The 12,233-nt window shown below is 44.7% G+C and overlaps 1 protein-coding gene and 1 pseudogene across 5 annotated transcripts in view; both read left to right on the plus strand.

The window, feature by feature from the left end:
- The window catches only part of TNFSF4 (TNF superfamily member 4), a 305,662-nt gene that overhangs the window by 54,380 nt on the left and 239,049 nt on the right, over positions 1 to 12,233 (plus strand). Inside the window, exon 4 of one of the 5 annotated variants that reach the window (XR_010135394.1) lies at positions 4,313 to 5,140. The exons of the other annotated variants lie outside the window; for them this stretch is intronic. The gene's annotated coding sequence lies outside the window, so the exon portion shown is untranslated. Of the gene's footprint in view, positions 1 to 4,312; positions 5,141 to 12,233 lie in introns of those variants that run through there. 5 annotated transcript variants of the gene reach the window in all.
- Positions 8,853 to 12,233, plus strand: part of LOC101145256 (centrosomal protein of 57 kDa-like) — a 52,325-nt pseudogene continuing 48,944 nt past the window's right edge.

Consider the following 12,233-nt stretch of genomic DNA (forward strand, 5'->3'; position numbering starts at 1 on the left):
ACATCTCTTCAGTGGTTAACATGAAGCTGACAAACCTCCTTTCTCCATGACATCAACTGTCTCATCTGGTGGTGTCCACTGTCTTACTCCTGTTGGTTGAAGATGGAAGAAGTCTTGCATTTGTACTTCCTTGTGCAGGGGCCCACATGTGGGTGTTCCGTCATTCCAGTAACTTTATATTGCTTACTAATTGGCTGGTTTTCCAAAGAGAAGGGAACTGAATTGTCTCCCCCTCCTCTGCACACACTTTGTTGTTTTAAGTCTGTACCTTTGCTTGCCGTTGCCTCCACTGCTTGGAATGCACCATCTTCTCAGCCTCAGCCTGGTCAGCAGTTACTGGGTCAGTAAGAGTCAGCTGAGGTCTCACTCTACGAAGTTTCCCTGACCTCATTTTGACCTCCTAGACTGGCCAAGGTTCCTCTTTTCTGTACTCCTGTGCTGTACTGGGTGTTGCTCTCTCCAGTGCACAATTATCACACCATACTACAAAGACCTGCCTCTCTCACTGGGCTCTCCATCCCTTTAAGGCTGGCACATAGCACTCACTCATGACATGGTTGTTGAATGAATGAATGGCCTCCCTCCATTCTCTCCCAGTCCTATTTTTTTTTTTTTCACTCTGGGCACCACCATTCCTTCTCTCTCATTCTGCATTGTTTATAGCTTGTTAGTTATTAATGCAAAGCCATTTCTGGGTCTGGCCATTGGTAATGTCTCTAGGTGTTAATAATAATACTAGCTCACATCTACTGGGCACTTACTATTTGGCTGGCACTGTTCTAAGCATTTTGCATGTTTAAACTCCTTTAAACGTTCCTTTGTTGCCGCTTTTTTTCTGCTAGGGACTAAGCTTGACATTGTGGGGGAGAGGTGTTCTGGTATAGCTGTGGGACTGTAACATGGCTTTATTTTCCTTTATTATGTGCAGGACAGTAAATCCTGCAGTGGGATACAAGTTGACTAAGTCTGTCATCACTCAAATACTGGAAGATATAGCTGGGAAAAAACCAACAACAAAAAGTTTTGATATCCTCATAGTGCAATGACATTACAGTTTTATTTTGTTTTGTTTTTTTCTTTATGTGTAGTTTTAAATTACTGTATTATGTTTCAGGTAATTAAGCCAGAAGAACAAATTGGGATGGACTGTTGTATTTACATTTCAGTTTACTAGAGGTAGCCTTGAAATAGTTACAAAAATATGAATATCAGTGGGGAAAAAAATAAGGGGAATTTTCATTTTTTTTCTTCCAAAAACGATAAATTGGCAAGGAAGACAGATACGGGAAAATCAGTCATGAGAATTTGTCTTTCAGTGACTCTTTCTTGGCTGGGAAGGAAAGCTTTTCTTCTATTTAGTTGAGAACAGTGAGAAGGATTATTTTACTTGAGGATGGCAGATTATTTTACCAGCAGCTGGCAGATGAGAATTCCCTAGACAACAAGGAGGGGCAGTATGGTAGGGAGGGAACCCGGTTCGGAGGGTCTGAGGTTCACAGCTCCACAGTGCTGCTTACCAGCTCTTAGCCTTCATTACATTGCTTACCTTCCTGGAGGTTCAGTTTCCTTATCCATAAAATGGGGGTCAGGTTGCCAAATTTATCAAATAAGAATCTAGGATGTCCAGTTAAAGCTGAATTTCAGATAAATAATTATTTTTTAGTGTAAATATGTCCCATAAAATATTTATGTCCCATGCAATAACTATGTCCCTAATGGTACGTGGGACATATGCTAAAACATTATTTGTTGTTTATCTGAAATTCAAATTTAACTGTGTGGCCTATATTTTTTCTGGCAACCCTAAATGCGGGCAGGGGCAGTGGTGGTGACATGAGTAATTAATTATCTTGTAGGGATGGTGTGAGGATAAAATAATACCGCAGTTAGGTTTTATCACAGTGTGTAGTCTGTGTGTAGTCAACGCATAACTATAAGTAGTGACTGTAACATAACTGTAACTGGTGTATAGTAAAAAACAAATGGATATTATTAGTATAATAGTTATTATTAATAAAGGTCTTTAAATGACAATTGGCCATACAGGGAGCCTTTGGGGAAAAGTTTCTGACTCTAAATTAAGGGAAGGTAAATTATGATCAAGATCTGGGAATAAGATTTAGACTTACACAGTAATAATTGGAGGAAGAGAAAGACTTAGTAAATTAGTTATGTAATTACATAATTAACAACTTGGGAGGTTTTCTTTACACGTTTATTCCCTAGGGCATCATCTTTAAATTATATTTAGTTTTTGCTAAGTTGACCAGTTTGTGGTTTTAAGTGTTTACTTTCTTTTCTTTTGAAATGTAGGGAAAGCATATTTGACATCATCTTAAACAAATTATGTAGCCGTATAAAACCCGAGGGTAGGGTCTACTGGCAAGGAAAAAAAGGCCTTTACTGCCACGTGGTGGCCATATTCTTTAACTGCAATATGCCTAAGTGAGGCTGGAAAGGAAAGCGTTGGAAAACATGCTAAACCCAGAGGGCACCAAGGCCGTGTCATAACAGTAAGAGCCGTCAAGTACTGTGTCCTTTCCCTCAGTTCTCAATCTCTCACAGCTTGAGGCTTGAGAATTAGCAGCTGGCTACGAGAGGTGGAGGAGAGAAAATGGTGAAGTCCATGCCTTCCTCCTTGGTACCGAGTTTCCAAACCTGAAGTGAAGGAGTCTGAGAGGGGAGAAGCTTCAGGTTGAGTAGACTGTTTTTCACTTTTTTGTTTGTTTGTTTGTTTTAAAGAGCCTCTTTATTTAATGGCTCAGAGTGGCTAGAAAATCCGTGGTATTGGTTAGCTTTCATCTCAAGTGCAGGGACAAGGCAAATCCAGAGAGAGGAGTTGAAAGGACAAAGAAAAAAGAAAAAAAATTGCTTTTTACGTGCATTTTGCTGCATGCAGCTCACTCAATAAACATGCATTAAATGCATAAATATATCATGAGGTAAAAATCGGGGGAAAGGTGATGCATTGATGCTGATAGAGGACAGGCAAACTGCATTCCATTTGGACCGCAGCCTCTCATCCCCCCCAACCACACAAACTAAGGTCAAAATGAGGGAGGGAGTCCAGGGTAAAGTTATCAGTAGAGTCAGCTCTAGGAGCTATAGTTAATCTATTTTAAAAAATCTTAAAAAACCCATAAGTCCATTATAGCAGGGACATAAAGCAGTCCTAGCCTCCTGACCCTGATCCAGCCATGGCAATCAGGGCTGCTTCCTTTTATTCTCCCTTGTGTCCTCATGGGTTTTTCCAAGCCCTGCAGGGAAGGGTGGAAGCTGGTTCCATCAGTGCCTCTCCCCCAGCTCCCACCCTCCTCTCTCTTTCTGTGACCTCTCAGTTTTCCTTCTCTGTACCCCAAATCATGCCTGTCTTAGTCCATTGCTGTAACAGAATTCTACAGACTGGATCATTTATAAAGACAAGAAATTTATTGCTTATAGTTCTGGAGGCTGGGAAGTCCAAGCACATGGTGCTGGCATTTGGTGAAGGCCTTCTTGCTGCATCCTCACGTGGCAGAGGGCATCACATGGCAAGGGGGCAAGAGCAGGCTTGTCCGCTTGGGTTACTCTAACTCTTCTTTTTTTTTTTTCTGAGACGGAGTCTTGCTCTGTCACCCAGGCTGGAGTGCAGTGGTGTGATCTCGGCTCACTGCAAGCTCCGCCTCCCAGGTTCAGGCCACTCTCCTTCCTCAGCCTCCCAAGTAGCTGGGACTACAGGTGCCCGCCACCACACCCGGCTAATTTTTTTGTATTTTTTTGGTAGAGACGGGGTTTCACCGTGTTAGCCAGGATGGTCTCGATCTCCTGACCTCGTGATCCGCCCGCCTTGGCCTCCCAAAGTGCTGGGATTACAGGCGTGAACCACAGCGCCCGGCCAGGTTACTCTAACTCTTCTTATAAAGCCACCAGCCCCACCGTGGGGGCCACACACTCATGGCCTTATTTAATCTTAATTACCTCTCAAAGGCCCTACCTCCAAATGTCATCGATATGTGAATTTGGGAATTAAGTTTCCAGCACATGAAATTTGGGGGACACATTCAAACCATAGCAATGCTTAACCTTAGAATACTGCCTGGCATCTGCCCAGGCTTCCACAGCCACTACCTCTGGGACATGTTAGGATCTCTATTTACATGTAAGGCTCGCCATGACCATTACACATCAGTGAGTCAGTGTAGGGTCCTGGTGGAAGCCCGGTCTTGGAGTCCCTCCATTATGTTTGCTACCCTGGCTCTCCACCTTCAATTTCTGGCTTCTCATTTTGGACTATGATGATTTTCTTGTTGTTAATTTTTTTTTTTTTTTTTAGTATGAAAGTTTTCAAGACGCCTACAAGTGGAAAATGCACTCCTCCCAGCCAAATCAAGCTTCGCCAGATTCCTTACAGCTGTGTGCAGTGAAATGACTAATGAAAGAGCCCTCTGCTGCTGGTGGAACTTTCACATATGGCACTGTTATGCCACTCAGCAGGACCCGACCCTGGTATTTACATATTGGATGTCACCCCAAAAGCCCCTGACCAGGGGGTTTCCGGGATGTAATAAGAATGCCACTCTGGGCTTTGGAAGGTGCACCGTATGCACACCCATACTATAGGGCAGGGGTTAGCATTTCAGACCCCTGTTCCTCCCTTGACAAGCAAGTGCTTTTCTCCAGGGAAGACGTTCAGGTTCATTCATAGATCCATTGGTGCCGTGGGCAGCTCAGTAACAATAGCTCTGCTGCCTACCAGCTGCTGGTGGAGGTGTTGAGAATACCTAATGAGGAAGTCAGGGCCCCTGCGTGCTTCAGCAGAGCTGGATGCCTGGCATGGCAATCAATTTACACAAACCTTTGGATAATTTCGGTCCTTGGCAGTGTGTTCTGTAGCATAGGTATGAAGTGGGTGCTCTGGGAGCTCAGGAGAGGGGCTCTTCTCTTAACTTATGGGTGGCCAGGGAAGGCTTCCTGGAGCTCAAATGACTGAGTGGAGTCTTCAACATTAAAAAAAAAAAAAAAAAAGTGCTTCCCTCCCACCCCCAGTTAAAAAGGTAATACACCTCATTGAAATAATTTAAACTTTACAGAAATGTGTTCCTTTAAAGTTCAGAGAGTAAAGAGGAAGTAATAAAGCTGAAGTAGCAGAATTTCTAATTAACTGGAGCCTGTAGCTTTCTTCCTGAAAAGGGAGTGGTGTGTGTGCATGTGTGAGTGTGTGTAGGTGAATCTGTAAAGGATGGAGTAGTACTAAAAAGAGGGAGGTGAAGACGGAGGTGAGATCTCATCTTTGTGCCCTGAACCTCTTTGTTATAATGTCAGGCAATGAGAGAAATCAGTACTCGCCCTCTATGGGACTCTGGCTTTTTCAAACTTGGTTTTCTAGGTTTTGGTCTTGGTTATTGATGGCTTGTAACTTCAGAGTCTCATTGCTGGCCACGCTTCCACGTGGTTTATTAAGATGTTTTCCTAAACAAAATTGATCTCTCCCTAAAAAAATTATAGATCTAGCTGTAAGATGTTAACAATATTTAACCTGCTACAATGCCAGTAAGAGTTCTTGTTTATTGAAGACTTTTTTTGCACCAGCTATGTGCTAAGAGCTTTACATTTGTTACCTCATAACATCAACCCTCACATGAATCTTATGAAGTGGGTATTTCATTATTCCCACATCCCAGATAAGGAAGCTAGGATTATTATTGCTGCACCCGCATAGCTGATAATCAGTGGGGCTTGGCCCCAAACCAAGGTGTCTCTGACTCCTGGGTCTATGCTCACAAACGCACCATTCCTCTGCATTATTTCTCAAAAATATTTGGCTACAGGAGCATTTTCAAAAGTGAGCACCACTTACCTCTTAGTACTGTTATTAGCATTCCGTGGGACACAATTTGGGAAATACTGCCCCAGGAAAATACTGCCCTGTCTTTAAAATAGAGATAATAATACAATCTCCATATTGTGATGATTAAAAGATGTTTCAGGAAATGGGTGCTGAGGATACTTACCTTCCACCAGGAATGTGTGTGTGCTTTAAAAATAACATTTGTGGCCGGGCACAATGGCTCACAACTGTAATCCCAGCACTTTGGGAGGCCGAGGCGGGTGGATCGCTTGAATCCAGGAGTTTGAGATCAGCCTAGGCAACATGGCGAAACCCTGTCTCTACTAAAAATACAAAAATTTGCCGGGCATGCTGGCGCACGTCTGTGGTCCCAGCAATTCAGGAGGCTGAGGTTGCAGTGAGCCAAAATGACATCACTGCACTCCAGCCTGGGCAACAGAGTGAGACCTCCTCTCGCTCTCTCAAAATAAATAAATAAATAAATAAATAAATAAAAATAAAAAAATAACATTTATAATGTCCTCAGTGAAAGGAAGCAGTGTTTTGGCCAGGATGATAATGAAAATATTGTTACTGGGCTGGGAGACCCTTGGGCCCTGTTGGGGAGGGCCCTGTAAGCTGCCACTGCCCACCCTCCACAGGTGCCCCTTTGGTCCCCTTCCCTCTCCTCTGCCCTCTGGTTCTCTCCGTCATCCCTCTGTAGTGCTTGTCTTTGTTCAGGAAGATGCTCCATTTGCCTGCCTCTGGGCAGGGGACTTCCTTTAAGCCACGCTGCTGCCTACTCAGGCCAGCCCAGGATGTCTCCTTTGCAAATTTGGACCATGTTCTAAGCCCCAGCTATAGGCCAGGGGTCTGTGACGTATTGGGCAGACCACCCACAGCCCAGCTGCTGCCACTGCTTAGCCTACATGTGCCCAGAGAGCTACACTATCACCACCCACCACATCTCACCGACAGACCCTGCCTTTAGAGACAAGGACCAACCCAGGAGAGCCTGGGTTGGCTCTACCTCCCTGGGCATTGATTTGGACAGCTCACCAACTCCCAAAGGAGCCAGTCTTCTGGCCTGGTTGGCTTCCAACCTACTCCCTGCCCCATCGGTTTGCTGCAGGGGCCCAGTGGACCTGGCAGTCCCACATCATGACATTCCTTTTCTTCCATGCACCAGTTTTGCGCAGCTGTCGTTTTTCTTTCATAATTTCATCAGTCCCACAGATACGCACATTTAGGCAAAAATACTATGAACAAAACAGACAAACAAAAACAGGCCCTCAACCCAGCTCCTGAATACCAGTTAGAAAGAGCATTTGCATTCTTCTCAGTAAATATCAAGCATACTAAAAAAGAAAACAAATTATTTCACTTACGTTCTTACTTGCACCTGTGAGGGAGCCATTGTTACTGTCATTTCATGCATGGAAAGGCTGAGGGTCACAGAGGTTAGCTGATTTGCCTAACGTCGCAGAGCTGAGAACACCAAAGTCAGGGCCAGAATAATTATCCAGTGTTTGTCCCTCTGCCAAGTGCTGCCCCTTGGACTTGGGGCCCTCAGGCCATCAAGACTGGGGCCCTTTGCTCCTGGAGTGTCCCAAATTGATAGTGTAAGGGTGGTTCTGATTGAGTCTGACATGCTGCTAGGAACCCTCTGTTTTCTTCCCTTTATTCTCTTCTATCTTCCTTTTCCTAAGGCTCATCCCACTGTCCATTCTTCATAGGCTTCAAGATGCTCTTTGACTTTTCTCTGTAGCTAGGCCATGGGACTTTTAGGTGTCACCCATCCTCCCACCCACTCACTTGCCTCTTGACAGTGCACCAGCTGAAGCACAACTATGTGTTGGGGAGATATGTAAGGAGAAATGTGAGACGTGGTCTTGCCCCTAATAAACTGTTAAAGAAAAATTATCCTGCTATGTGTGAAAAACAGCAACGAAGACTTTATTCAAGACTATTGCAATAAGGGTCAAGATTATTGCAATAGATGAGAGGATTGAAACCCAAATACATCAGGGATAAGGGGGGATTTACAGCCAATGAGCATGCTGGGGGAGTGGATGGAAAATTACTAAGAGGAACTTGATTAGGTGGAGGAAGAGGAGCTTGATTGGATGTTGAGGGTGAGAGAATCTCAGTAAATGGACTTAACAAGATTCATTGCTAAAACTGGGCTCATCAGGTCAAGGGCAAGGCCTAGTTGAGAAGAAGGCTTAAGGGAACCCGACTAAAGTTTGGTCAAGGAGGGAGTCTTTGTCAGCACTCACAAAGTCATATGAGAGTCAGGACCCAAACACAGGACCCAAGGTGCTACGAGGCAGTGATGTGCCCGCCATGGCATGGCTGGAGCTTGGAGAGGAGCCAGTGGATATATCTGGGTTATTCCATCCCCTCGCTCCAGGGCTGACTGTCAGACAGTCACACTGGCTTCATCTCAGGTTCATTCATTTCTCACTGCTCTATGATACACCATACTTTTCTTCTACTTCATACTTTGAAGCTTGAATTTCCAGGATTTGATAAGAAAGACTGAAAACCATAAGCAGACTGAAAAGTGCCAAGGCTTTATCTAGATCTTGGACAAGAACTTTAACCTCGTGTTTCTTGTTTGCAATATTGAGACAATACTTGTTACAGATTGAATTGCGTCCCCCAATAATTCATTTATTGACTTAACCTGCAGTATGACTGTATTTGGAAACAGGGCCTCCAAGAAGGTAACGGTTAAATGAGGTCATAGAAGGTGGGGCCCTAATCTGGTGTCCTTGTAAGAAGAGGAAGAGATACCAGAGATCTTTTCCTCTGTGCACACACAGAGGAAAGGCCATGCAAAGACACAGTGAGAAGGTGGCCGTCTGCAAGCTAGGAAGGGAGGTTTTACCAGAAACAGAATTTTCTGGCATCTTGACCTTAGACTTCTTACCTCCAGAATTGTGAGAAAATAAAAATGTCTGTGGTTTAAGCCCTCCAGTCTGTGGTACTTTGTGATGGCAGCCTGAGCACACTAGTACAATACCTATCCTGTGGGTTTACGATGAGAACTGAACATAAGGTGAGTTGAGGACCTAACTGCAATTCACACATGTTGGCTTGTCCCCCTTTCCTCCTGTCATGTGATTTGTGGGGTGTTAAGGGTCTTTTGCCAGCAGACACCTTCCTTGTGACCATATGATGGTGTGGAAAATTCACACAGTAGAAGCATTCTTTTGGATTCAGGCTTTGCTTCTCTGTATAAACTAAAAGGGGGAATTTTCTGAAAGCATGTTATTATCAGTTAGGATTCCTGGTTTCAAGCAGTGTACATGAATTGGCTGGTTTAGGCCAAAAAGGAACTATTGAAAGGATATAGACTGGGGTACAGGATTGGCAGGAAGGATGGAGGATCAGATGTGGGGCCTGCCAGCTGGCAACAGGGCCAAACATCACACCTTAGAATGGGGCGTGAGGACTGCAGGGCTATGCTGCTGGGCGCCAGCTGCTGCTGCTCGCTCCTCTGACCCTGTGAACACTGGCCTGCTGTGACACTGCTGGACTAGACTCTTCTATGACCAAGTCCTCCACACCGATGTGCCCTGTGGTCTCTGTGATTCTGGAGCGCTGCTGTCTCCTTGGCTGAGCTTAGATCATGAATACTGGCATTTTTGGCACTGAGAGTGGGAGGCAACTCTGCCTCCTGTCAAGATTCATAAGGTGGGGAACTTCCCCAAACAATTAAAAGCAGGCTCAAAATGCCAGATGGTCAAAAAGAATAACAAGTTCCCCCACAGATACAGGGAAACCTTTCAGAACCCCCACATAGGAAGTGCAGCTTCACTCACAGGAGTGAGAACAAAGAATTGGAAAGCTGACAGCTGGTTACTCTGCACCTCTCTGCCCCTGTCTCTCTGTCTCTGTGTCTCTGTCTTTCTCTCTCTCCTGTATTTTCCAGCTCCACTTGTTAAAGGTAAGGCCCACCTCTGTCCTGACTATTAGAAATTAGTTGTCTCCCTTAGAACATCTTTTTCCTCATCTTCTGCAAATACTTCTCAATCCCCTTTGGAGATTCCCTCCTCTATCCATTTTTGGTCTGGATGGGCTCCATCCTCAGCCCTCGGGATGGGCCATAGGACCCCGTCCTAAGCCAATCAACACACTGTATTCCCTTGGATGCAGGAGTGAGTACGTGACCTCAATTCCCACCCCCTTTTTTATTGAACTCAAACTTATCTGTTGCAAAGTGTACAAAGTGTACAACTTGATGAATTTTACATAAAATCCGTTGTATACACCTGTGGAATCATTACTGAGATTGAGATACTGATCATTTCCATCAGCCCAGCACCTCCCCTTGTAGTCCTTCTCTGTAATACTCCACTCAAAGATAATCACTATTCCGACTTCTGTTACCATTAATGGAAATTTTACCCATTTTTAAATTCTATGTGAATGGAATAATATGTAATCTTTGGTGGCTGGCTGTTGATCTTTCTGTTATTGACTTGCAGCAGTTCTTTATTTTGGATATGAGTCCTTTGCTAAATACATATATTGCAAATATATTTTCTTAGCTCATAGTTGCGTTTTGACTCTCCTAACGATGTCTTTTTAGGAATATTAGTTCAAATTGTTAGTCTTTCCTATGGTTAATGCTTTTAATTTGTTCTATTTAGAAAATCTTTCTATTTAGAAAATCTTTTAATGCTTTTAATTTGTTCTGTTTAGAAAATCTTTGCACACTCTGAGATCATGCGCAAGTTAATGATTTTGAAGGACGAAGAAGTAAAATGTTTTTGTTGCATTTGAGATTGTGAGGCAGTGAGGCTGAGCCAGAAACGAAGACAGAAAGCAGATAGACTTGTAGGGCTGGCCTTGAGATGGGGCACTGTCACAGGGTGAGTCTGAGCTTTGCAGGCACTGTCTATTTACTATAGTTGTGGCTGAAATCAGAGGCAGGCCAAGTGGATGAGACATGGGGCAGTTGACCTCAGAAGAGATTCCTTTAACTATTTCCTTTTTTTTTTTTTCTTGAGATGGAATCTTGCTCTGTTGCCAGGCTGGAGTGCAATGGCGCAATCTCATCTCACTGCAACCTCCGCCTCCCAGGTTCAAGCAATTCTCCTGCCTTAGCCTCCTGAGTAGCTGGGATTACAAGCGCCCACCACCATACCCAGCTAATTCTTTGTATCTTTAGTAAAGACAGGGTTTCACCGTATTGGCCAGGCTAGTCTCGAACTCCTGACCTCGTGGTCTGCCTGCCTCGGCCTCCCAAAGTGCTGGGATTACAGGCATGAGCCACTGCACCCGGCCAACTATTTCCTTTTTAAAATATTTTTATTTTTATTTTTTGAGAGAGTCTCACTCTTTGGCCAGGCTGGAGTGCAGTGGTGTGATCTTGGCTCACTGCAACCTCTGCCTCCTGGGTTCAAGTGATTCTCATGCTTCAGCCTCCTGAGTAGCTGGGATTACAGGTGTGTGTCACCATGCCCAGCTAATTTTTTTGTATTTTTAGTAGAGATGGAGTTTTGCCATGTTGGCCAGGCTGGTCTCAGACTCCTGGCCTCAAGTGATCTGCCCACCTCAGCCTCCCAAAGTTCTGGGAATACAGGAGTGAGCCACTGCACTGAGCCTAACTATTTCTTGATCAAATATTTTATTGAGCTCTTCTGCTGCAAGATGACATCCTCATGGAATTTATATTCTAGAGGATTTTAGAGATTATTTTAAAATACCTTCTTATAGTCCAGATTAGGAAGCCAAGGTGAAGACATAAAAAATAATTTGCTTGTCATCACAGAGCTAGGGAAGAAGCACAGCTAAACCAGAACTACAGCTGGAACCCAGGTCTCCTGGATTGAACTGTCCCCGCCCCTGCCCCTGCCCCTGCCCCTGACACTAGTCCAGCAAAGAAAGACCTGAGGGGTGCTGGTGATGAGTGATGACTGCTCTGCCTCAGGCTGAAGATAGAAGCAGCCTATCTCAGGTGGGTGGAAATTTTCCTTTCTTCCTTTGACCATGGGCAAAGTGATATGCCCTAGTCCGCAGCAACAGAGACTTCAGGAAGCCCACACACGTCAAGCGGCCAAAGCGGACCAGTGTCAGCAGGGGGAAATCAGAGGGACTTCCCCCAAGTCCTTCCTGTCAAAGAAAGAAGCATGAGAGGCCTTCATGAAGGTGAAAACCACACGTTAAGGACTAGTCCAGCCTGGGTACATGTCTCCCCAGTGCAGCTGCTACCGCTTGGGTTTTACCCCAGGACACTGGGTTCTGTCCTGTCATGGTGGTCAGTGCTGGAAAGCTGGGGTTTAAAGCTGTACACAGAGCTTCAGGCAAGTGCTAGGCCAAAGTTCAGTCCAAGGAGCACCAAGGTCTTCTCACTAGCAGCAGGTAGGAAATGATGGACATTGGGTGATAACCTGGAGGCCAGTGACATGGTGAG

This window comes from Gorilla gorilla, chromosome 1 (assembly GCF_029281585.2).
Source record: "Gorilla gorilla gorilla isolate KB3781 chromosome 1, NHGRI_mGorGor1-v2.1_pri, whole genome shotgun sequence".
Classification (NCBI taxonomy): domain Eukaryota; kingdom Metazoa; phylum Chordata; class Mammalia; order Primates; family Hominidae; genus Gorilla; species Gorilla gorilla.